The sequence below is a fragment of the Lathyrus oleraceus genome, chromosome 1 (genome assembly GCF_024323335.1).
Source record: "Lathyrus oleraceus cultivar Zhongwan6 chromosome 1, CAAS_Psat_ZW6_1.0, whole genome shotgun sequence".
Lineage (NCBI taxonomy): Eukaryota > Viridiplantae > Streptophyta > Magnoliopsida > Fabales > Fabaceae > Lathyrus > Lathyrus oleraceus.
Genome location: NC_066579.1, coordinates 425,889,267 through 425,914,134, shown reverse-complemented (window position 1 = coordinate 425,914,134; position 24,868 = coordinate 425,889,267). Strand labels below are relative to the sequence as shown.

The 24,868-nt window shown below is 37.8% G+C and overlaps 2 pseudogenes; both read left to right on the top strand.

The window, feature by feature from the left end:
• The first annotated feature begins 5,346 nt into the window (after window positions 1–5,346).
• LOC127116488 (uncharacterized) lies at window positions 5,347–5,446 on the top strand (annotated as a pseudogene).
• An 11,767-nt stretch (window positions 5,447–17,213) lies between these two features.
• Window positions 17,214–17,313, top strand: LOC127116487 (uncharacterized; annotated as a pseudogene).
• Window positions 17,314–24,868: the final 7,555 nt, after the last annotated feature.

The following is a 24,868-nucleotide window of genomic DNA, read 5'->3' as shown; positions in this document are numbered from 1 at the left end:
AAAGGTTGGTAAAGTCTCTAATATTAAATTGGTACTCCATGTTGAACATTCTGAACTGGATAAAACCTCTGCTAATTCCTTTTCCATGGCTAGGTAGATAGATTAATGAGCTAAGGAATTCTAGTGTGAGTCTCCGGTAGGTGGTGAAATGTCTTAGGATAGGGGATGTCTCCCATCCTATCTGATTCAGCAAATACAAGACACTTTCTCTTAGTCCAAGGGCAGTCATATCCCAGTCATCGGCATACAAACTAGGTAGCATCTCTCTAGTGGTTAGTTCGTCAAACTTTTGTTTCTGAGCCATTCCTCTGAATTTGATACCCATACGATCAATATGTCCCATCTGGTTAGTGTTAGCTAGAGAAAAGAAAACATGAGTTTTAGTCAGGATTTGGCCAAATGCCGAAAGAAGAGAAAAGTTTTTTAATAAATTAAAATGAATTAGGAATGAATACTAAACAGAAATTAAAAGAATAATTAAGGAAGAAATAGGAAGATAATAATAATAATATAAGGAAATAATAAAATAATTGTGGGTTGTCTCCCACTAAGCGCTTTGTTTAAATGTCGCAAGCTCGACAAAGAAACTGTTAAATATAATCTATTAATCCTGGAGGCATTTCGTCTAAGTGTAGGATTTGCGAATCTCCATTGGTTTCCGCATAGTGATAGTGTTTTAGACGTTGCCCGTTTACGGTGAACGGTTCTGTGGATTTGCCTTTAATTTCTATCGCTTCAATGGGAAAGATGTTAGTGATATGAAAAGGACCTGACCATCTGGATTGTAGTTTTCCCGGGAATAACTTTAGTCTAGAGTTAAATAAAAGGACTGCGTCGCCTTGCTTGAAGATTTTCCTTGATATACGCTTGTCATGCCATTGTTTTGTTCTTTCTTTGTAGATTCTGGCATTTTCATAGGCGTCTCTTCTGAGTTCCTCTAATTCGTTTATGTCAAGGATTCTCTTTTCACCGGCGGCTTTATAGTTTAGATTCAGATTTCTAATAGCCCAATAGGCTTTATGTTCTAATTCTACCGGGAGGTGGCAGGATTTTCCATATATGAGCTTAAATGGGGTCGTCCCTATGGGGGTTTTATAAGCAGTTCGGTATGCCCACAAAGCTTCTGGTAATTTCAATGACCAGTCTTTCCTTGAAGTGGCGACTGTTTTTTCTAGTATTTGCTTGATTTCTCTGTTAGATACTTCCACTTGTCCACTGGTCTGAGGGTGGTAAGGTGTCGCTATCCTATGTCTCACGCCATATTTAAACAATAGTTTTTCGAGTACCTTGGATATAAAGTGCGATCCACCATCACCGACTACTATTCTTGGGATGCCAAATCTCGGAAATATTATATTCTTAAAGAGTCTAGTTACTACTCGGGTGTCATCTGTTGGAGAAGCTATAGCTTCGATCCATTTTGATACGTAGTCAACTGCCACGAGTATGTATTTGTTACCGAAAGAGGATGGAAAAGGTCCCATGAAGTCTATTCCCCACACGTCGAAGATCTCTACTTCCAAAATACCTTTTTGTGGCATCTCGTCACGTCTAGATATGTTTCCTGTGCGTTGACATCTATCACATTCCTTAATAGCCGCATGTACGTCCTTCCATATAGTTGGCCAATAAAAGCCGGCTTGTAGGATTTTAGAGCAGGTCTTGGATGTACTTGTGTGTCCACCATAAGGAGCGGAGTGGCAGTGTTGGATTATATTTTCTACCTCTTCTTCGGGTATACATCGACGGAAAATACCATCGGGGCCCCTTTTGAAAAGTAAGGGATCATCCCAGTAATAGTGTTTTATATCGTAGAAGAATCGTTTCTTCTGCTGGTAAGATAAAGTAGGCGGAACTATTCCGGCAGCTAAATAATTGACGAGATCAGCGTACCATGGTGTGACAGATATAGCTAAGGTGGTTTCTACTTGTTTGTCGGAGTTGTTCTCTTCCAAAGTAGCTATAAGTTTATCGTACGAGAAATCATCGTTAATTGAGGTTCTTTCCGGTTCAAGGTTCTCAAGTCTAGAGAGGTGGTCTGCTACTACGTTTTCAGTTCCTTTCTTGTCTTTGATTTCTAAATCGAACTCTTGTAGCAACAAGATCCATCTTAGGAGTCTAGGTTTAGCATCCTTTTTTGTTAAAAGGTACTTGATAGCAGCGTGATCAGTGTAAACTATTATTTTGGCTCCGACCAAGTAAGAACGAAATTTATCTAGCGCAAATACAACTGCTAGGAGTTCTTTCTCGGTAGTGGCGTAGTTCATCTGCGCTTCATCTAGGGTTCTACTTGCGTAATATATAACGTGAAGCTTTTTATCCTTTCGTTGTCCTAAAACAGCACCTACAGCATAATCGCTGGCATCACACATTATTTCGAATGGTTCATTCCAGTCGGGTGTCTGCATTATGGGTGCGGAGATCAATGCTTGCTTAAGCGCTTGAAATGCTTTTAAACAGTTATCGTTGAATATGAAATCAGCATCTTTCATCAATAGTCTGGTTAAAGGTTTAGTTATCTTAGAGAAGTCTTTGATGAATCGTCGGTAAAAACCGGCGTGTCCTAAGAAGCTTCGTACTTCTCTCACGGTTCTTGGGGGTTGAAGGTTTTCGATTACCTCTATTTTGGCTTTGTCTACTTCAATTCCTCTATTCGAGATGATGTGTCCTAAAACGATTCCTTCTTGTACCATAAAATGGCACTTCTCCCAGTTAAGTACTAAGTTTACTTTTACACATCGCTCAAGAACTCTTTCTAGGTTTTCAAGGCATTCTTCAAAACTTTGTCCGTATACGGAAAAGTCATCCATAAATACTTCCATGATGTTTTCGAGAAAGTCGGCGAAAATTGCCATCATGCATCTTTGAAAGGTTGCAGGAGCATTACACAGGCCAAACGGCATTCGTCTATAAGCGAAGGTACCAAAAGGGCACGTGAACGTTGTCTTTTCTTGGTCATCAGGGTGAATTGGTATTTGAAAGAAGCCTGAATAACCGTCTAGATAACAGAAATGCGAATGTTTTGCTAATCGTTCTAACATCTGGTCAATGAATGGTAAAGGGGAATGATCTTTTCGGGTTGCTTTGTTTAGTTTCCTATAGTCAATGCACATTCTCCATCCCGATTCGATTCGTTTAGTTATAGTTTCCCCTTTTTCGTTTTCAATAACGGTTATGCCTCCTTTCTTTGGTACTACGTGTACAGGACTAACCCATTTGCTATCAGATATAGGATATATAATACCTGCTTCTAATAACTTGGTTATTTCCTTCTTTACTACCTCACTCATGATCGGATTTAGTCTCCTCTGGTGTTCCCTAGAGGTTTTACAGTCTTCTTCTAGCATGATGCGGTGCATACAAATAGAAGGACTTATTCCTTTAAGATCGGTGATGTGGTAACCTAGTGCGGTTGGATACTTTCTTAAGATATGTAGGAGTTTTTCTGTTTCGAGTCTTCCTAGGTCTGCATTAACTATCACAGGTCGTTCAAGTTCTAAGTCTAGGAATTCATATCTCAGATTTTTGGGAAGTGTTTTCAGGTCAAGGGTTGGTTTGTTAAGACATTGCGTGGGGTCCGATGTTATCGCTAAACATTGGTTAGATTTGTCTTTTAAAAGATAGTCTGATGATTTGTCTTCTCCTAACTCTGCTTCTTTTATGCATTCATCGATGATATCCATGAAGTAACATGTATCTTCTATTGCAGGTGCTTTCAAGAATTGGGAAAGAATGAACTCAATTTTCTCTTCACCTACTTCGAAGGTGAGTCGTCCTCGTTTTACGTCTATGATTGCACCGGCAGTTGCTAAAAACGGTCTTCCCAGTATAATGGGTGTAATATCATCTTCTCTAATGTCCATAATTGTAAAATCAGTTGGAATGTAGAATTGACCTATGCGTACGGGAACGTTTTCAAGAATTCCTACAGGATATTTGATGGAACGATCTGCTAGTTGCACAGACATTTTGGTTGGTCTTAATTCTCCCATTTCCAATTTCTTACATATGGATAAAGGCATAACGTTAGTTCCGGCTCCTAAATCGCATAAGGCTTTGTCGATGACAAATTTTCCTATGTGACAGGGTATAGAAAAACTACCCGGATCCTTGAGTTTAGGAGGCATGTTTTGGATTATAGCGCTACATTCGGCAGGGAGTGTAACGGTTTCGCTATCTTCAAGTTTCCTCTTATTAGAAAGAATTTCTTTTAAGAATTTAGCATATGAGGGCATCTGCGTAATAGCTTCGGTGAACGGAATTGTAACGTTTAATTGTTTAAGGAGATCAACAAATTTTCTAAATTGGCCCGCATCTTTGGTTTTAACAAGCCTTTGAGGGTAAGGGATAGGTGGTTTGTAAGGTGGTGGAGGTACATAAGGTTCCTTCTTTTCTAGGGTTTCCTTATTACTCTCTTCCTTTTCCTTAGGTTCACTTTCCTCAGTTGATTTCTTAGGGTTTTGGTTTTCTATCCTTGGATCAGACGGTCCTTCCACTTCCGTTCCACTTCTTAATATAATTGCATGAGCGTGGCTTCTCGGGTTAGGTTGGGGCTGTCCAGGGAATGTACCAGTTGGGGCAGCAGTAGGTGCTTGTTGTTGAGCTACTTGTGATATTTGTGTTTCCAGCATTTTGTTATGGGTAGCCAGGGCATCTACTTTGCTTGCTAGTTGTTTAAGTTGTTCGCCAGTGTGTACATTCTGGTTTAAGAAATCTTTATTGGTTTGTTGTTGGGAAGCTATAAAGTTTTCCATCATGATTTCCAAGTTGGATTTCCTAGGGGCGTTATTGTTAGGCATGGATGGGTTCGGTTTCTGATATCCTGGAGGTATAGCTGGGGCTTGATTTGGAGATTGTCCAGGTGCGTACAAAGCATTATTACTTTTATATGAAAAGTTTGGATGGTTCTTCCAATTTGAGTTATAGGTATGCGAGTAGGGGCTTCCTTGAGCATAGTTCACTTGCTCTGCTTGGATTCCTGTCAAGAGTTGACAATCCGTAGGGGTGTGACCTTGGATTCCACAGACCTCGCAATTCTGAGTTATAGCAACCACGGCGGTTGGAGGCGATACATTTAAACTTTCAATTTTCTGGACCAGAGCATCCACTTTTGCATTAACGTGATCAAGGTTACTTATCTCGTACATGCTAGTTTTCGTTTGAGGTTTTTCCACCATTGTTCGTTCGGTTCCCCACTGATAGTGGTTTTGGGCCATGCTCTCGATAAGCTGGTAAGCATCAGCATAAGGTTTGTTCATTAGTGCACCACCTGCAGCGGCGTCTATTGTTAACCTTGTGTTGTACAAGAGACCATTATAAAATGTGTGAATTACTAACCAATCTTCCAAACCATGGTGTGGGCAAAGTCTCATCATGTCTTTGTATCTTTCCCATGCTTCGAAAAGAGACTCGTTGTCTTTCTGTTTAAATCCGTTTATCTGGGCTCTTAACATAGCTGTTTTGCTTGGCGGAAAGTATCGGGCAAGAAAAACTTTCTTCAACTCGTTCCATGTGGTGACAGAGTTTGAAGGGAGAGACTGAAGCCATCTTCTAGCGCTATCTCTTAATGAGAAAGGAAAAAGACGAAGTCGAATTGCCTCTGAAGTGACACCATTAGCTTTAACAGTATCAGCGTATTGGACAAATACGGATAAATGAAGGTTTGGATCCTCGGTAGGATTTCCAGAGAATTGGTTCTGTTGCACAGCCTGCAACAGCGAAGGTTTAAGTTCGAAGTTGTTTGCTTCGATTGCGGGCGGAACAATACTTGAATGCGGTTCATCTTGCGATGGAGCGGCGTAATCTCTAAGAGCACGAGCTGGTTCTGCCATCTCGGTTATCGAAGGAAAAATGTTTTTGAAATCAGGAATTCTACAGGAGGGAGATTGTTTGCAGCACGATATTCCCGAATTCGTCGTAGGACTCGGAGATATAGTTCGATATCGTTGATTCGTAAATAGAGCGGTTCGCCTTGTGAGTGAGTGTGTGGCATACAAATCAACGAAAGAAAGAATATAAGAAAAAGAAACCTTAGTCTCTACAGCGTAACGGAAGAGTTACGATATCGATTAAATAAAAGTCCCCGGCAACGGCGCCAAAAACTTGATCGCTCGACTTTGTGAGTCGAGAATGGGGTACAAACTGCAAGTGCACAGTTCTATCGCTTAGTTTTAAAAGATATCGATCCCACAGGGACTTATGAATCGATATACCGTTATCTAAGGTTACTTCGTAAAGCTAAGGTGGATAATGTTTGATTGTTTGGGGAAAAGCTAAAAACTAAACTAAGATCTAGATTAAATATTAATAAAGCGGATATCGGTATGTAGTTCGTCGTAATTAGGGAATCAATTCTTCGTCGGTTTCTTGGTTTTAAAATAAATCTTTTCAGTTGACTTTATTGATTAAAAGTTTTATCTCAAACTCTCGCTCTGTTGAATAAACCATGATTTTATGTTAATGTAGTTGTCACTTATAATTAAGTCAAAAACCATTTTTTGAAAGCAATACAGTCCATAGAAACTCTTTTCAAGAAAACACTGACCGTTTAAACACCCTTATCTCAAACTCTCGCTCTGTTGACTTAGGTTATATAATTAAATTCGAATGCTTAACTCTCGTCCTCACATTCAATCTTTAAAAATACTTTTTGGAAAAGATTGGAATTTAATTAACTCTAAAACTTGCTCTCGCCCTGATCTAGAATTAATGTCTAATTTACACTGTCCAGTTAAAACCTCAAACTCTCGCTCTATTGATTTTAACTTCTTTATGTCTTTTACTTTCGTAAAAACTTTTGTTATTAAACTTGTAAATTGAGACCGTAAAAAGAGTGATTTTAATTTTAAATTAGATTAAACCGACTTAGTTTTGATTCCTCATTCCGCTTACTTTACATACCGATATCTAAGCGAATTAGCCAGACATGCTAAACAAACTAAAATACTTATCATGCATAAACAGACTCATCCCAGGCAGATAATATAAATAAATAATAAAACAAAGCATTAAATAATAATTAAAGAACCTGAATGAGTTAAACAATAGTCTTGAACACTCCACCACAAGCCGGTAGGATTTGTTCTTGGATTCTTCAATTACACAACAAATTAAAACGAAGGAAATAAAAACTAGATTCTAACGTAAGGTTAGATCCGGTAAAAAGGTACACAATAGTTTCCGGTGTAGAAACTATTGTGCGAAAAGAATTAACTAAATGCTAAAAAGGAAAATAGAAATTGCAAGGGAAATAGTGTAGAACTCGTAAAAATAATAAAGAAACAATAATGCTTAAGTTGCTGAAAAAGAAAATATGCAAAAGCGAAAACGGCAAAGGAAAAAATGTGGAAAAGCTTCGGAACCCTTTTAGGTTTTGCAAGTGGCTATTTATATTGATGCTTGAGTCACCGCTTCCGCTTCCAAAAAGGTCTTTAACGTGCATAAAAGTTGGGCGTGGATATAGGGCTCAATACTCCCTCAACGTCTCTGAGGCGTTCCTTGCGCCAAAAATGTAGGGGAATGGTGTGACGTTCGTCACACCATGTGTGACGTCCGTCACAGGAGTGTGCAAGGCGTGACGCTCGTCACAGCCTCTGTGACGTCCGTCACATGCACGGCACCTGCGTTTTGTGCTTTGGGCTGGGCTTTGACATTTGGTTCATTTTCTCTCCTTTTTGCACCTCCTTTTCTTCCATTTTTACTTGTGATTCAAAATAAGCCACCTGAGACAAATAGGAAGAAAATACCGCGTAATATCTAATAAAATGAAGTGAACTGAAATAAATAATAATAAAATTTAATTGAATTAAGTCCTAAAATATGATATAATTTCGTGTTATCAAACTCCCCCATACTTAGATCTTTGCTTGTCCTCAAGCAAAATTCAGTATAGAACTCGTTAAAGGTTTTAGCCAGATAAAATTTCAAAACACACATCAATTCGTAATAGGTTGCAAGTGGATTTAGTTTAGAAGCAACTTGAGTTTAATCTTGACATCAACAACCACCGTCACAACCTAGATAACCCTGCCTTATGCAAATCAGTTCAAGTACACTATGATAGCTATCCTGGTTCCTTTACTCTTATTTCACCCGTTTTCATTCTAGCGAAATCACATTAAGCCCTTTATCTTTTCGCGCACATAGTGGAGTAACCGATCAGCGATTCTGATTCCCTTTTTAGCTTGAAGTTCTGGTACATAAGTCGGATAACTTCGTTATTCAGTCCATGCAAATTGCGGTGGATCGGACCGTAGTCCGCCCTACCAAGTTCAGTACCAGATACCTACTGAACCAACTCATAATGGATCTCTCATCTTATGCTTTTGTATGATCTGCAACCTTTAGATTAAATGATCTGGTAAGGATCACCTAACTTACTTAGTGCATTTCCTGATATATTTATATATATATATTTTTTTGTTACTTTGGGAATCATTCACTTATATTCATCGGCTCTCCACGTAGTTTGCTATTAGGATGGTGCTGACTTCTTGTATAAACTACTCGGGGTTACTATAAAGTTAAAAGTTCAAGGGATTGGTATAATAGGTACTTATCCTGATCTAACATGTTGAGGTTCGTTTAGAGTGTTTGGCGGTAGTGGTCTTTGTCTTAATTCGTCTCAAGATCGATAAGATGAGCAACCTTTATACTTATTGGGTGTTGAATTTTTGTTGTGGCTCATGAAAGTTTGAGGGAATAGATAATAGAAATTTGTTCACACTCGGGACTTAACTTAAAATAATAGATTTTTTTTTTTTTTAATAATTAAATAGCAATGAAAGGAAAGGTACATACTTGAAAAAAATGGAAATAGAAAGAACATGGTTTCCCCCCCATACTTAAACTAAACATTGTCCCCAATGTTTTAAGGAAATGAAATACAATATGGAAAGGGAAAAAAAAAAAACTACAACTAAGGCTGCCTTCCGCCTCTGGTTCTTGGGCCAGGTGATCTCTGACGTAAGTCTAAGTTGTCGAACCTGCTGAACAACTCAGTAAACCGCTGGTCGGTTATGGCATTCCTAGCATCCTGTTGTTGTTGCATTTGACGCATCATTTGCATCATCTCGACATTCTGTGCCTGCATACCATCAATAGCATCCATGATGTCGTCGTTGGTTGCAGGCCTTCTTCGTCGACGACGTTGGGAGGATGGGCCAGTTGCATTACCGGAAGGGTTGAGCGGGACTGATTGTTGTGCAGGAGCATGATCACCTTGCTCCATATCGTCAAACTCGTCTGTGGGCGGGCTTGTTTGTGAAGGCTCGGTGGCTTCGGGAGCGTTTAGATCATAGAGGTGGCGGTCGGGGTTTGTGACATCAGTTAGGGCGATATTGGGTAGAACAACGCTTGGGACTGCCTGGTTGTTCACCATAAGATAATATCCTCCGCCTACTCTGTTCTTAATCAGACGCTTGGGACAGTAGCTGATATCCATAAATAGGGGGGGTAGGGATTCTAAGGTTTGGAGTTTATCCCCTAGGTTTAGGCCAAGTGCTATGGTGGTAACTAATCCACCAATTATAAAAGGTTGCCGGCCTCTAGCACATAAGGTGCGGATATGATGAAATAGAAAGGAGGCGGCGTTTACCTTAGTATCCGGTTCGAAGACGCATTGGAGGAAGAATAACTCCTTTGAGTTGACCTTGCTGTTGTTCGGTCTTCCAAAACTGTGTTTTGCAAGATGCGGATAAAGTACCGGATAGTTGGGTTATGTATATGGGAAAGAAGGAGCTCTTCCCAGTTGTAGGCATCTATACCGGAAATTTTCTTGAAAAGGTCGAAAACGTCAACTGTGTTCCAGTTTGAGTTTGGTGGGATTCTGGGGTGCACCTGACCTTCTATGGGAAATTGTAGCATGGTACTCAATTGGTTTTGGGTTAAGGAGTACTCGGTGTTAAACATACGGAAAGTTGCGGTGCCGGTTAAGAATTCGTCTTCACCGGCGGGAGTGGTGTATGCGTATGAGCTTAAGAATTCTAAGGTTAGGGATGGGTAGGCGGGTTGATTATGAGTGCAAAGGAAGGTTAAGTCGGCTAGGCGGAGCATCCATTCGATACCTTGGAGTAATCCTAATTGTTGTAAACAAGTTAAATCGGGATACCTGGTGGAAACGACGCCTCGCTGTTGGAAACACTCGAATTGCTCCCTTTGATAATTTTCATCTTCGGATCGGAAGATGATATTTCCGAAATTCTGGTTTCCCGCCATAGTGATGAATGAATTTGAAGGAGGTAAATTGGAAAGAAAAGAAATGTATTTGATAGGAGAGAATGGTTTGTGGTGAATGAAGGGAGGTTTTGATGGGTATTTATAGGAAAAGAATTTGGAAGTTGGAAAAAGAGGTGGTTGAAAAGTAAATAAATGTGGGTAAATGTGAATAAATGGGGAAGATAAAAAATGAAGGGTGTAACGTTCGTCTCCAACGGCTATGTAACGTTCACCTAGTCAGAAAGGTGTTACGCTCGTCACAGGGGTGTGACGGTCGTAACAGGCTCTTGGCGTGCCGTCCGTCATAGATTGTGTGACGCTCGTCACACATTCCTTTTGGCAAGGCTTCAGTGGCGTTCTACAGAATTACTTTGGTAATGGATTTATTTTTATTATTTTTTTTTTTTCTTTTTTTTTTAGATTATTTTATCTTGCTAATTAATTTATCTTGCATGCTTTTCTACTTTGCATAATATTGCATGAATAATTCCTTTAGGTTATGGGCAACAACAGTAGAGAATATAATAGCTATTGCATAATAAAATTAAATAAATAGCTTCAATCAAATGATCATAATGTAATATTGGAAAGAAGAACAAAAGAAATGCGAAAAGGAAACAAATGCGAACATGAATTCAAATAACATTAATGAATAATCTAACTTAAAACTAAATAGCTAAGAAAAATAAATAAATACTATCCATCTGCACGATCTCTGTCCGGAGGAGCAAAAGAGTTAACACGATGTAGCAACTCGTGAAACTGATCTGTCATACTGCTCATGTACCCTAGGACTTCGTGTCTCATGTCAGTAAATTCTTCTCTGAGGGCGTCTTGTTCTGACATCAAAGCTTCAATGGCGGTGTTATAATCAGTTCCGGGCATATGATGCTGGAGGTCGGATACTGCTGATTCTTCGGTCTGAACAGGCTGAGGAGGAGGGTCAATATCATAATAGCCAGATGGTGTCTGAGGGTCAGATTCAGCATAAGGGATCTGGTCATCATAAGTCTCATAGTCATCACAAATCTCATAGTCCTGGAGGGATTTAGTGGATCTAGCAGGAGAGGGGGTTTCGTTCAGGTTGTAGAGCCAGTTATTGCGGTTATGAACACTAGTCCTAGGATCGGGCATGGTGAATAGGCAAAGAACTTGGTTATCAATAATAAGCTCAAACTCGTCAGACCCTAGGTTTGCTATAAACATAGTGTTGAAGAGGAAGGGTATACTCATAGTAGTAATGCCACAAAAAGGGCTTAGGTCAAGCATAGGCTGACGTAATCCAATAGCATCACCTATCATAGTTATCAAACCGCCTATTCGGATTGGTGCTCGCTCGTCTTGGATAAGGTCGTCCAAATTAGCTAACATAAAAGTGGCACCGTTTACTTGGACGGTTCTGGGAAGCACAAAATATGATGAAGAGTTCATCACGTGAAACTGAAGTACTGTTTGGCTTCTTCCCAAATAAAGTGTGGGTCAGGATCTTATGGAAATAGCGAAAGGCCGGGTTGTGTATGTTTCCAGAGAGAAACTCATGTTCCTCGGGCTCGTCATTTCCAGTCAACTTACCCCAAAAGTGTTCAAGTTCTCTATATTCAAAAAGTTCTTCCTGGCTTACTGTGAATGTGTCAAAGGAGGTAGGAAAACCCAAAAGGTTGGTAAAGTCTCTAATATTAAATTGGTACTCCATGTTGAACATTCTGAACTGGATAAAACCTCTGCTAATTCCTTTTCCATGGCTAGGTAGATAGATTAATGAGCTAAGGAATTCTAGTGTGAGTCTCCGGTAGGTGGTGAAATGTCTTAGGATAGGGGATGTCTCCCATCCTATCTGATTCAGCAAATACAGGACACTTTCTCTTAGTCCAAGGGCAGTCATATCCCAGTCATCGGCATACAAACTAGGTAGCATCTCTCTAGTGGTTAGTTCGTCAAACTTTTGTTTCTGAGCCATTCCTCTGAATTTGATACCCATACGATCAATATGTCCCATCTGGTTAGTGTTAGCTAGAGAAAAGAAAACATGAGTTTTAGTCAGGATTTGGCCAAATGCCGAAAGAAGAGAAAAGTTTTTTAATAAATTAAAATGAATTAGGAATGAATACTAAACAGAAATTAAAAGAATAATTAAGGAAGAAATAGGAAGATAATAATAATAATATAAGGAAATAATAAAATAATTGTGGGTTGTCTCCCACTAAGCGCTTTGTTTAAATGTCGCAAGCTCGACAAAGAAACTGTTAAATATAATCTATTAATCCTGGAGGCATTTCGTCTAAGTGTAGGATTTGCGAATCTCCATTGGTTTCCGCATAGTGATAGTGTTTTAGACGTTGCCCGTTTACGGTGAACGGTTCTGTGGATTTGCCTTTAATTTCTATCGCTTCAATGGGAAAGATGTTAGTGATATGAAAAGGACCTGACCATCTGGATTGTAGTTTTCCCGGGAATAACTTTAGTCTAGAGTTAAATAAAAGGACTGCGTCGCCTTGCTTGAAGATTTTCCTTGATATACGCTTGTCATGCCATTGTTTTGTTCTTTCTTTGTAGATTCTGGCATTTTCATAGGCGTCTCTTCTGAGTTCCTCTAATTCGTTTATGTCAAGGATTCTCTTTTCACCGGCGGCTTTATAGTTTAGATTCAGATTTCTAATAGCCCAATAGGCTTTATGTTCTAATTCTACCGGGAGGTGGCAGGATTTTCCATATATGAGCTTAAATGGGGTCGTCCCTATGGGGGTTTTATAAGCAGTTCGGTATGCCCACAAAGCTTCTGGTAATTTCAATGACCAGTCTTTCCTTGAAGTGGCGACTGTTTTTTCTAGTATTTGCTTGATTTCTCTGTTAGATACTTCCACTTGTCCACTGGTCTGAGGGTGGTAAGGTGTCGCTATCCTATGTCTCACGCCATATTTAAACAATAGTTTTTCGAGTACCTTGGATATAAAGTGCGATCCACCATCACTGACTACTATTCTTGGGATGCCAAATCTCGGAAATATTATATTCTTAAAGAGTCTAGTTACTACTCGGGTGTCATCTGTTGGAGAAGCTATAGCTTCGATCCATTTTGATACGTAGTCAACTGCCACGAGTATGTATTTGTTACCGAAAGAGGATGGAAAAGGTCCCATGAAGTCTATTCCCCACACGTCGAAGATCTCTACTTCCAAAATACCTTTTTGTGGCATCTCGTCACGTCTAGATATGTTTCCTGTGCGTTGACATCTATCACATTCCTTAATAGCCGCATGTACGTCCTTCCATATAGTTGGCCAATAAAAGCTGGCTTGTAGGATTTTAGAGCAGGTCTTGGATGTACTTGTGTGTCCACCATAAGGAGCGGAGTGGCAGTGTTGGATTATATTTTCTACCTCTTCTTCGGGTATACATCGACGGAAAATACCATCGGGGCCCCTTTTGAAAAGTAAGGGATCATCCCAGTAATAGTGTTTTATATCGTAGAAGAATCGTTTCTTCTGCTGGTAAGATAAAGTAGGCGGAACTATTCCGGCAGCTAAATAATTGACGAGATCAGCGTACCATGGTGTGACAGATATAGCTAAGGTGGTTTCTACTTGTTTGTCGGAGTTGTTCTCTTCCAAAGTAGCTATAAGTTTATCGTACGAGAAATCATCGTTAATTGAGGTTCTTTCCGGTTCAAGGTTCTCAAGTCTAGAGAGGTGGTCTGCTACTACGTTTTCAGTTCCTTTCTTGTCTTTGATTTCTAAATCGAACTCTTGTAGCAACAAGATCCATCTTAGGAGTCTAGGTTTAGCATCCTTTTTTGTTAAAAGGTACTTGATAGCAGCGTGATCAGTGTAAACTATTATTTTGGCTCCGACCAAGTAAGAACGAAATTTATCTAGCGCAAATACAACTGCTAGGAGTTCTTTCTCGGTAGTGGCGTAGTTCATCTGCGCTTCATCTAGGGTTCTACTTGCGTAATATATAACGTGAAGCTTTTTATCCTTTCGTTGTCCTAAAACAGCACCTACAGCATAATCACTGGCATCACACATTATTTCGAATGGTTCATTCCAGTCGGGTGTCTGCATTATGGGTGCGGAGATCAATGCTTGCTTAAGCGCTTGAAATGCTTTTAAACAGTTATCGTTGAATATGAAATCAGCATCTTTCATCAATAGTCTGGTTAAAGGTTTAGTTATCTTAGAGAAGTCTTTGATGAATCGTCGGTAAAAACCGGCGTGTCCTAAGAAGCTTCGTACTTCTCTCACGGTTCTTGGGGGTTGAAGGTTTTCGATTACCTCTATTTTGGCTTTGTCTACTTCAATTCCTCTATTCGAGATGATGTGTCCTAAAACGATTCCTTCTTGTACCATAAAATGGCACTTCTCCCAGTTAAGTACTAAGTTTACTTTTACACATCGCTCAAGAACTCTTTCTAGGTTTTCAAGGCATTCTTCAAAACTTTGTCCGTATACGGAAAAGTCATCCATAAATACTTCCATGATGTTTTCGAGAAAGTCGGCGAAAATTGCCATCATGCATCTTTGAAAGGTTGCAGGAGCATTACACAGGCCAAACGGCATTCGTCTATAAGCGAAGGTACCAAAAGGGCACGTGAACGTTGTCTTTTCTTGGTCATCAGGGTGAATTGGTATTTGAAAGAAGCCTGAATAACCGTCTAGATAACAGAAATGTGAATGTTTTGCTAATCGTTCTAACATCTGGTCAATGAATGGTAAAGGGAATGATCTTTTCGGGTTGCTTTGTTTAGTTTCCTATAGTCAATGCACATTCTCCATCCCGATTCGATTCGTTTAGTTATAGTTTCCCCTTTTTCGTTTTCAATAACGGTTATGCCTCCTTTCTTTGGTACTACGTGTACAGGACTAACCCATTTGCTATCAGATATAGGATATATAATACCTGCTTCTAATAACTTGGTTATTTCCTTCTTTACTACCTCACTCATGATCGGATTTAGTCTCCTCTGGTGTTCCCTAGAGGTTTTACAGTCTTCTTCTAGCATGATGCGGTGCATACAAATAGAAGGACTTATTCCTTTAAGATCGGTGATGTGGTAACCTAGTGCGGTTGGATACTTTCTTAAGATATGTAGGAGTTTTTCTGTTTCGAGTCTTCCTAGGTCTGCATTAACTATCACAGGTCGTTCAAGTTCTAAGTCTAGGAATTCATATCTCAGATTTTTGGGAAGTGTTTTCAGGTCAAGGGTTGGTTTGTTAAGACATTGCGTGGGGTCCGATGTTATCGCTAAACATTGGTTAGATTTGTCTTTTAAAAGATAGTCTGATGATTTGTCTTCTCCTAACTCTGCTTCTTTTATGCATTCATCGATGATATCCATGAAGTAACATGTATCTTCTATTGCAGGTGCTTTCAAGAATTGGGAAAGAATGAACTCAATTTTCTCTTCACCTACTTCGAAGGTGAGTCGTCCTCGTTTTACGTCTATGATTGCACCGGCAGTTGCTAAAAACGGTCTTCCCAGTATAATGGGTGTAATATCATCTTCTCTAATGTCCATAATTGTAAAATCAGTTGGAATGTAGAATTGACCTATGCGTACGGGAACGTTTTCAAGAATTCCTACAGGATATTTGATGGAACGATCTGCTAGTTGCACAGACATTTTGGTTGGTCTTAATTCTCCCATTTCCAGTTTCTTACATATGGATAAAGGCATAACGTTAGTTCCGGCTCCTAAATCGCATAAGGCTTTGTCGATGACAAATTTTCCTATGTGACAGGGTATAGAAAAACTACCCGGATCCTTGAGTTTAGGAGGCATGTTTTGGATTATAGCGCTACATTCGGCAGGGAGTGTAACGGTTTCGCTATCTTCAAGTTTCCTCTTATTAGAAAGAATTTCTTTTAAGAATTTAGCATATGAGGGCATCTGCGTAATAGCTTCGGTGAACGGAATTGTAACGTTTAATTGTTTAAGGAGATCAACAAATTTTCTAAATTGGCCCGCATCTTTGGTTTTAACAAGCCTTTGAGGGTAAGGGATAGGTGGTTTGTAAGGTGGTGGAGGTACATAAGGTTCCTTCTTTTCTAGGGTTTCCTTATTACTCTCTTCCTTTTCCTTAGGTTCACTTTCCTCAGTTGATTTCTTAGGGTTTTGGTTTTCTATCCTTGGATCAGACGGTCCTTCCACTTCCGTTCCACTTCTTAATATAATTGCATGAGCGTGGCTTCTCGGGTTAGGTTGGGGCTGTCCAGGGAATGTACCAGTTGGGGCAGCAGTAGGTGCTTGTTGTTGAGCTACTTGTGATATTTGTGTTTCCAGCATTTTGTTATGGGTAGCCAGGGCATCTACTTTGCTTGCTAGTTGTTTAAGTTGTTCGCCAGTGTGTACATTCTGGTTTAAGAAATCTTTATTGGTTTGTTGTTGGGAAGCTATAAAGTTTTCCATCATGATTTCCAAGTTGGATTTCCTAGGGGCGTTATTGTTAGGCATGGATGGGTTCGGTTTCTGATATCCTGGAGGTATAGCTGGGGCTTGATTTGGAGATTGTCCAGGAGCGTACAAAGCATTATTACTTTTATATGAAAAGTTTGGATGGTTCTTCCAATTTGAGTTATAGGTATGCGAGTAGGGGCTTCCTTGAGCATAGTTCACTTGCTCTGCTTGGATTCCTGTCAAGAGTTGACAATCCGTAGGGGTGTGACCTTGGATTCCACAGACCTCGCAATTCTGAGTTATAGCAACCACGGCGGTTGGAGGCGATACATTTAAACTTTCAATTTTCTGGACCAGAGCATCCACTTTTGCATTAACGTGATCAAGGTTACTTATCTCGTACATGCCAGTTTTCGTTTGAGGTTTTTCCACCATTGTTCGTTCGGTTCCCCACTGATAGTGGTTTTGGGCCATGCTCTCGATAAGCTGGTAAGCATCAGCATAAGGTTTGTTCATTAGTGCACCACCTGCAGCGGCGTCTATTGTTAACCTTGTGTTGTACAAGAGACCATTATAAAATGTGTGAATTACTAACCAATCTTCCAAACCATGGTGTGGGCAAAGTCTCATCATGTCTTTGTATCTTTCCCATGCTTCGAAAAGAGACTCGTTGTCTTTCTGTTTAAATCCGTTTATCTGGGCTCTTAACATAGCTGTTTTGCTTGGCGGAAAGTATCGGGCAAGAAAAACTTTCTTCAACTCGTTCCATGTGGTGACAGAGTTTGAAGGGAGAGACTGAAGCCATCTTCTAGCGCTATCTCTTAATGAGAAAGGAAAAAGACGAAGTCGAATTGCCTCTGAAGTGACACCATTAGCTTTAACAGTATCAGCGTATTGGACAAATACGGATAAATGAAGGTTTGGATCCTCGGTAGGATTTCCAGAGAATTGGTTCTGTTGCACAGCCTGCAACAGCGAAGGTTTAAGTTCGAAGTTGTTTGCTTCGATTGCGGGCGGAACAATACTTGAATGCGGTTCATCTTGCGATGGAGCGGCGTAATCTCTAAGAGCACGAGTTGGTTCTGCCATCTCGGTTATCGAAGGAAAAATGTTTTTGAAATCAGGAAGTTCTACAGGAGGGAGATTGTTTGCAGCACGATATTCCCGAATTCGTCGTAGGACTCGGAGATATAGTTCGATATCGTTGATTCGTAAATAGAGCGGTTCGCCTTGTGAGTGAGTGCGTGGCATACAAATCAACGAAAGAAAGAATATAAGAAAAAGAAACCTTAGTCTCTACAGCGTAACGGAAGAGTTACGATATCGATTAAATAAAAGTCCCCGGCAACGGCGCCAAAAACTTGATCGCTCGACTTTGTGAGTCGAGAATGGGGTACAAACTGCAAGTGCACAGTTCTATCGCTTAGTTTTAAAAGATATCGATCCCACAGGGACTTATGAATCGATATACCGTTATCTAAGGTTACTTCGTAAAGCTAAGGTGGATAATGTTTGATTGTTTGGGGAAAAGCTAAAAACTAAACTAAGATCTAGATTAAATATTAATAAAGCGGATATCGGTATGTAGTTCGTCGTAATTAGGGAATCAATTCTTCGTCGGTTTCTTGGTTTTAAAATAAATCTTTTCAGTTGACTTTATTGATTAAAAGTTTTATCTCAAACTCTCGCTCTGTTGAATAAACCATGATTTTATGTTAATGTAGTTGTCACTTATAATTAAGTCAAAAACCATTTTTTGAAAGCAATACAGTCCATAGAAACTCTTTTCAAGAAAACACTGACCGTTTAAACACCCTTATCTCAAACTCTCGCTCTGTTGACTTAGGTTATATAATTAAATTCGAATGCTTAACTCTCGTCCTCACATTCAATCTTTAAAATACTTTTTGGAAAAGATCGGAATTTAATTAACTCTAAAACTTGCTCTCGCCCTGATCTAGAATTAATGTCTAATTTACACTGTCCAGTTAAAACCTCAAACTCTCGCTCTATTGATTTTAACTTCTTTATGTCTTTTACTTTCGTAAAAACTTTTGTTATTAAACTTGTAAATTGAGACCGTAAAAAGAGTGATTTTAATTTTAAATTAGATTAAACCGACTTAGTTTTGATTCCTCATTCCGCTTACTTTACATACCGATATCTAAGCGAATTAGCCAGACATGCTAAACAAACTAAAATACTTATCATGCATAAACAGACTCATCCCAGGCAGATAATATAAATAAATAATAAAACAAAGCATTAAATAATAATTAAAGAACCTGAATGAGTTAAACAATAGTCTTGAACACTCCACCACAAGCCGGTAGGATTTGTTCTTGGATTCTTCAATTACACAACAAATTAAAACGAAGGAAATAAAAACTAGATTCTAACGTAAGGTTAGATCCGGTAAAAAGGTACACAATAGTTTCCGGTGTAGAAACTATTGTGCGAAAAGAATTAACTAAATGCTAAAAAGGAAAATAGAAATTGCAAGGGAAATAGTGTAGAACTCGTAAAAATAATAAAGAAACAATAATGCTTAAGTTGCTGAAAAAGAAAATATGCAAAAGCGAAAACGGCAAAGGAAAAAATGTGGAAAAGCTTCGGAACCCTTTTAGGTTTTGCAAGTGGCTATTTATATTGATGCTTGAGTCACCGCTTCCGCTTCCAAAAAGGTCTTTAACGTGCATAAAAGTTGGGCGTGGATATAGGGCTCAATACTCCCTCAACGTCTCTGAGGCGTTCCTTGCGCCAAAAATGTAGGGGAATGGTGTGACGTTCGTCACACCATGTGTGACGTCCGTCACAGGAGTGTGCAAGGCGTGACGCTCGTCACAGCCTCTGTGACGTCCGTCACATGCACGGCACCTGCGTTTTGTGCTTTGGGCTGGGCTTTGACATTTGGTTCATTTTCTCTCCTTTTTGCACCTCCTTTTCTTCCATTTTTACTTGTGCTTCAAAATAAGCCACCTGAGACAAATAGGAAGAAAATACCGCGTAATATCTAATAAAATGAAGTGAACTGAAATAAATAATAATAGAATTTAATTGAATTAAGTCCTAAAATATGATATAATTTCGTGTTATCATCCCTTTCCTTCGAGAATAAATAAAGTTCGATAGCGACTTTGTTGTATGTTCGAGCATGCGATACGTTCGGTATATTTCCACTAGCTTCAGGTGGCGACTCTGTTGGGGAAGTCCTGCTACTTGGAGTACTCCTTAGTTGCTAAAAAGAGTTGAGTTTAGTTTTGATTGCTTTCTTAGCTTGCTTAGGGTGTTTATCTTTGTGTTTTACTCGCTTTATCATTATATTCATTTGCTTTATATTATGGATATTATCTATTATACTCCCTGTTGGGTTGGGCTATGTTACATGAGAGAAAATGTTTATACTCGAGTTTGAGTACAAACACATGATAGTAATATGACTAGAGTCGTATTTGACATTCGTGGAGTTATTATGAGATCATGGTTGACACGACACGTCACACCTAGAATAGATCCTTTTGAGAGCATCATTGTCCAACGAGTCAGTCGTCTAAGGCAATGGTATCTCAAAATGGGTCATTGACTCTAGGAACCCTTTTAGTTTACCTTTGAAGGATATAACCTACATGTGAGGGGGGATATGGGGTTTTCTGCAGGATACTATAGACTATATATACCTTTATTCTCAGGGACGTTGAACCTTTGATCCTGCATCAGGCAGTATACGTAGATTATCCATATTATTTTGTGTTGTTAACATACATTATTTAATATCAATATTGCATTGTTGTTGATCGCGACTTTATGAGTCGAATTTGGGGTACAAACTGCAAGTGCACAGTTCTATCGCGTAGTTTTAAAAGATATCGATCCCACAGGGACTTATGAATCGATATACCGTTATCTAAGGTTACTTCGTAAAGCTAAGGCAGATAATACTTTGATTGTTTGGGGGAAAAAGCTAAAACTAAAATAAGATCTAAAATTAATATCTAATAAGCGGATATCGGTATGCAGTTCGTCGTAATTAAGGAATCAATTCTTTGTTGGTTTCTTGGTTTTAAAATGAATCTTTTCAGTTGACTCTATTAATTAAAAGTTTTATCTCAAACTCTCGCTCTGTTGAATAAACTATGATTTTATATTAACGTAGCTGTCACTTATAGTTAAGTCAAAAACCACTTTTTGAAAACAATAGAATCCGTAGAAACTCTTTTTAAGAAAACACTAATCGTTTAAACACCCTTATCTCAAACTCTCGCTCTGTTGACTTAGGTTATATAATTAAATTCAAATGCTTAACTCTCGTCCTCACATTCAATCTTTAAAAATACTTTTTGAAAAAGGTTAGAATTTAATTAACTCTAAAAATTGCTCTCGCCCTGATCTAGAATTAATGTCCAATTTACACTGTCCAGTCAAAACCTCAAACTCTCGCTCTATTGATTCTAACTTCTTTATGTCTTTTACTTTCGTACAAAAACTTTGTTATTAAACCTGTAAATTGAGACCGTAAAAAGAGTGATTTTAACTTTAAACTTAATTAAACTAACTTAGTTTTGATTTCTTAATTCCGCTTACTTTACATACCGATACCTAAATGAATTAGCCAGACATACTCAACAGATCCAAATAATCAGCATGCATAAACAGATTCATCGCAGGCAAGCAGTATAAATTAATAATAAAAACAAGCATATATAAATTCAACAAATAAATAAAGAACCTGAATAAATAGCAGTCTTGAACACTCCACCACAGACCGGTTGGATTTGTTCTTGAGTTCTTCAATCAGGCAGAAAAATAAAAGCGAAGGAATAAAAAAACTAGATTCTAACGTAAGGTTAGATCCGGTAAAAGGTACACAATAGTTTCCGGTGTAGAAACTATTGTGCGAAAAATTAATTAAATGCTAGAAAAGAAAATAGAATTGCAAAAGAAACAATATAAAAATTGTAAAAGTAGTACTGTAAAAGTATGCTTAAGCTGCTGGAAAAAGAGAAAATGTGAAAAAGCGAAAACGGCGAAGGAGAGTGGACCCGAGAGCTTTCCAGAAAGCTACTATTTATATGCTACCTCTTGCAACTGCTTTCCGAACGTTTCCTTAAATATAGTCATCACTTTGAAAAAGGGTCAAGCGTGCAACGTGGTCTGTGCGTTCCTTATGCCAAAAATGTAGGGGAATGGTGTGACGTCCGTCACACCATGTGTGACGCTCGTCACACAAGTGTATATAGCGTGACGCTCGTCACAGCCTCTGTGACGCTCGTCACAGGCACAGCGCCTGTGCTTTTTGGGCTGGGCTTGGCTTTTGCTATTTGTTTCCAAAAACTTCTTTTTGCACCTCCTTTTCTTCCTTTTTTTACTTTTGCTTCAAATAGACTACCTGAGATAAATAGAAAGGAAATACCGAGTAATATCGAGTAAAATGAAATAAATTGAAGCAAATAATAATATAATTTAATTGAATTAAGTCCTAAAATGTGATATAATTTCATGTTATCAAACACTCCCATACTTAGATCTTTGCTTGTCCTCAAGCAAAATACAGTATAGAACTTGTTTTAACAATTTTAGCCAGATGAAATTTCAAAACACACATCAATTTGTACTAGGTTGCCTGTAAAACTTGTTTAGAAGTAACTTGAGTTTAATCTTGACATCAACAACCACCGTCACAACCTCAGATAACCTCACCTTATGCAAACCAGGTCGAGTAATGCCATTATAGCTGTCCTAGTTCCTTTACTCTTATTTCACCCGTTTTCATTCTAGCGAAATCACATTAAGCCCTTTATCTTTTCGCGCACATAGTGGAGTAACCGGTTAGTGATTCTGATCCCCTTTTTGCTAGAAGTTCTGGTACATAAGTCGGATAACTTCGTTATTCAGTCCATTGCAAATTGCGGGGGATCGGACCGTAGTCCGCCCTACCAAGTTCAGTACCAGATACCTGCTGAACCAACTCATAATGGATCTCTCATATTATGCTTTTGTATGATCTGCAACCTTTAGATTAAATGATCTGGTAAGGATCACCTAACTTAATTAGTGCATTTCCTGATATATATATATATATATATATATATATATATATATATATATATATATATATATATATATATATATATTATATATATATATATATATATATATATATATGTATATATATATATATATATATATTTGTTACTTTGGGAATCATTCACTTATATTCATCGGCTCTCCACGTAGTTTGCTATTAAGATGGTGCTGACTTCTCGTATAAACTACTCGGGGTTACTATAAGACTAAAAGTTCAAGGGATTTGTATAATAGGTACTTATCCTGATCTGGCATGTTGAGGTTCTTAGAGCGTAGTTACGGTAATAATTTTTGTTTTGATTTTACTCAAGTTTTATAAAATAAGTGACCTTTATACTTATTGGGTGTGTTAAATTTTTGTTATGGCTCAAGAGAATTGAGGGGAATAGATAATAGAAGGTTTTCACATTTGGAACTTAACTTAAAATAAATCTATATTATAAGAAATATTATTTTATTATATATATTTTTTTTATAATGGAAATAACAATGAAAAGAAGGTTACATACTGTAACACGGTGGGAGAACTGACTTTAGTTAAATGTTGCGGATAGCAAGAGTCGCCACCGACTTTTATTTTATCCAAAAGGAAAGGACATAAAAGAACAGGAAAGACCTTAAAAAGATTTTGAGTTCGGGGGTAGGTTATACAAAGGGAAGGTATTAGCACCCTTTATATCCATGGTTATCCATGGGCTCTTAGTTACTTAGCTCACTTTGTTTGTTTGCAAGAGTGTAGTGTGTGATTAGAAAAATTTCTTTAAGTACTTTGTAATGACCCTCGTATGGGTGTATACAAAGCCTAGTTTAGAAATTGTGAGGTGTAAAAATAATTTTGAAAAGTGTGAGCAAGTAACTATGAGATACCTACCCTAGATTAAGTCTTTCGTGTTCTCGTATATTCTTTCAATGGTAAGATTGTCCCTATTATTAAGGAATAGGTAGTCATTACCTTGGATGTGTTTAAGGGACGGGCGTAGGGTCATCGTATGGTCAATGAAGGCAACATAAGGGGTGTCTTTAGCAACTCGTAGGGATTATCATCATATTTACCGAAGGGACAAGATCATTATATCGTAGGCAACCTCGTAGGGACTTGATCTTTTAAGTTTATAAGGACTTGATGATTTTTCTGTTTGAAGGGACTTTGCTTAAGACACCCCTATTTTCGAGGGACTTGACCATTTAAAGAAGGCAACCAAGAGGAATACCCTAGGAAGTACAGATGGCGATCAAAGATCGACTTACGTGTGTGAGTGTTATTTTTCAGATATTTGTCTTGAATTTAATTTTCTAAGTTCAATTATTTACAGTTAGTTTTTTGCACTCCCTAAATTACTAACCACGCAATAAATATTTACAAAAATAAAAGCAAGAAAAATAAATTCCTAAACTATTACATGGCTATGGGACAGATACATAATAATCAGGCGAGAAAGAATAAATTTACAACCTATACATTTGTTCATAATATTATAAATAAAACAAAATTAAAATAAGGAAAATAATGAAGCAAAAATAGAACAGATAAAAGCAAATAATAATAAAATAATAAATAAACAATGGTAATAACGCAATAATAAAATAACAATAATAATAAAGTGATAATAAAAAGGTTAGAATTTTAAAAGAAATTATTTTAGGTTAAACAAGTTAGATTTTTTTAGAAGTTATTAGAAAAATATGAGTTTAAAATAAATTAGTAATAATAAAAGAATTTAAAATACATTAATGTACAAATTATAAAATAAAAGAGTTATATGAAAAATATTAAGTTAGTTATTTATAAAATAAATAAAGATTATAGAAAATATCAAATTATTAGATTAATAGGTTTATTATTATTATTCAATTAGAAAAATTGTCAATTAGATTTTATTTACAAAATATATAAGGATTTATTATTATAAGTAAGTAATAAAAAAAAGTTATTAAAATAGTTAGTATTTATTATTTATTTACAAAAATAAATAAATAAAGGTTATAGAAAAATATTAAATAATTAATTTAGTAGGTTTTCACGCCCTACATTACTAAACCACGCAGTTAATATAGGATCAATGGCAGAAAAATAAAATGGCAGAAAAATAAATGGCAGAAAAATAAAATGGCAGAAAATCAATGGCAGAAAATAAAACCCTAATTATTACAACGCTTTGGTGCAGTTACATAATA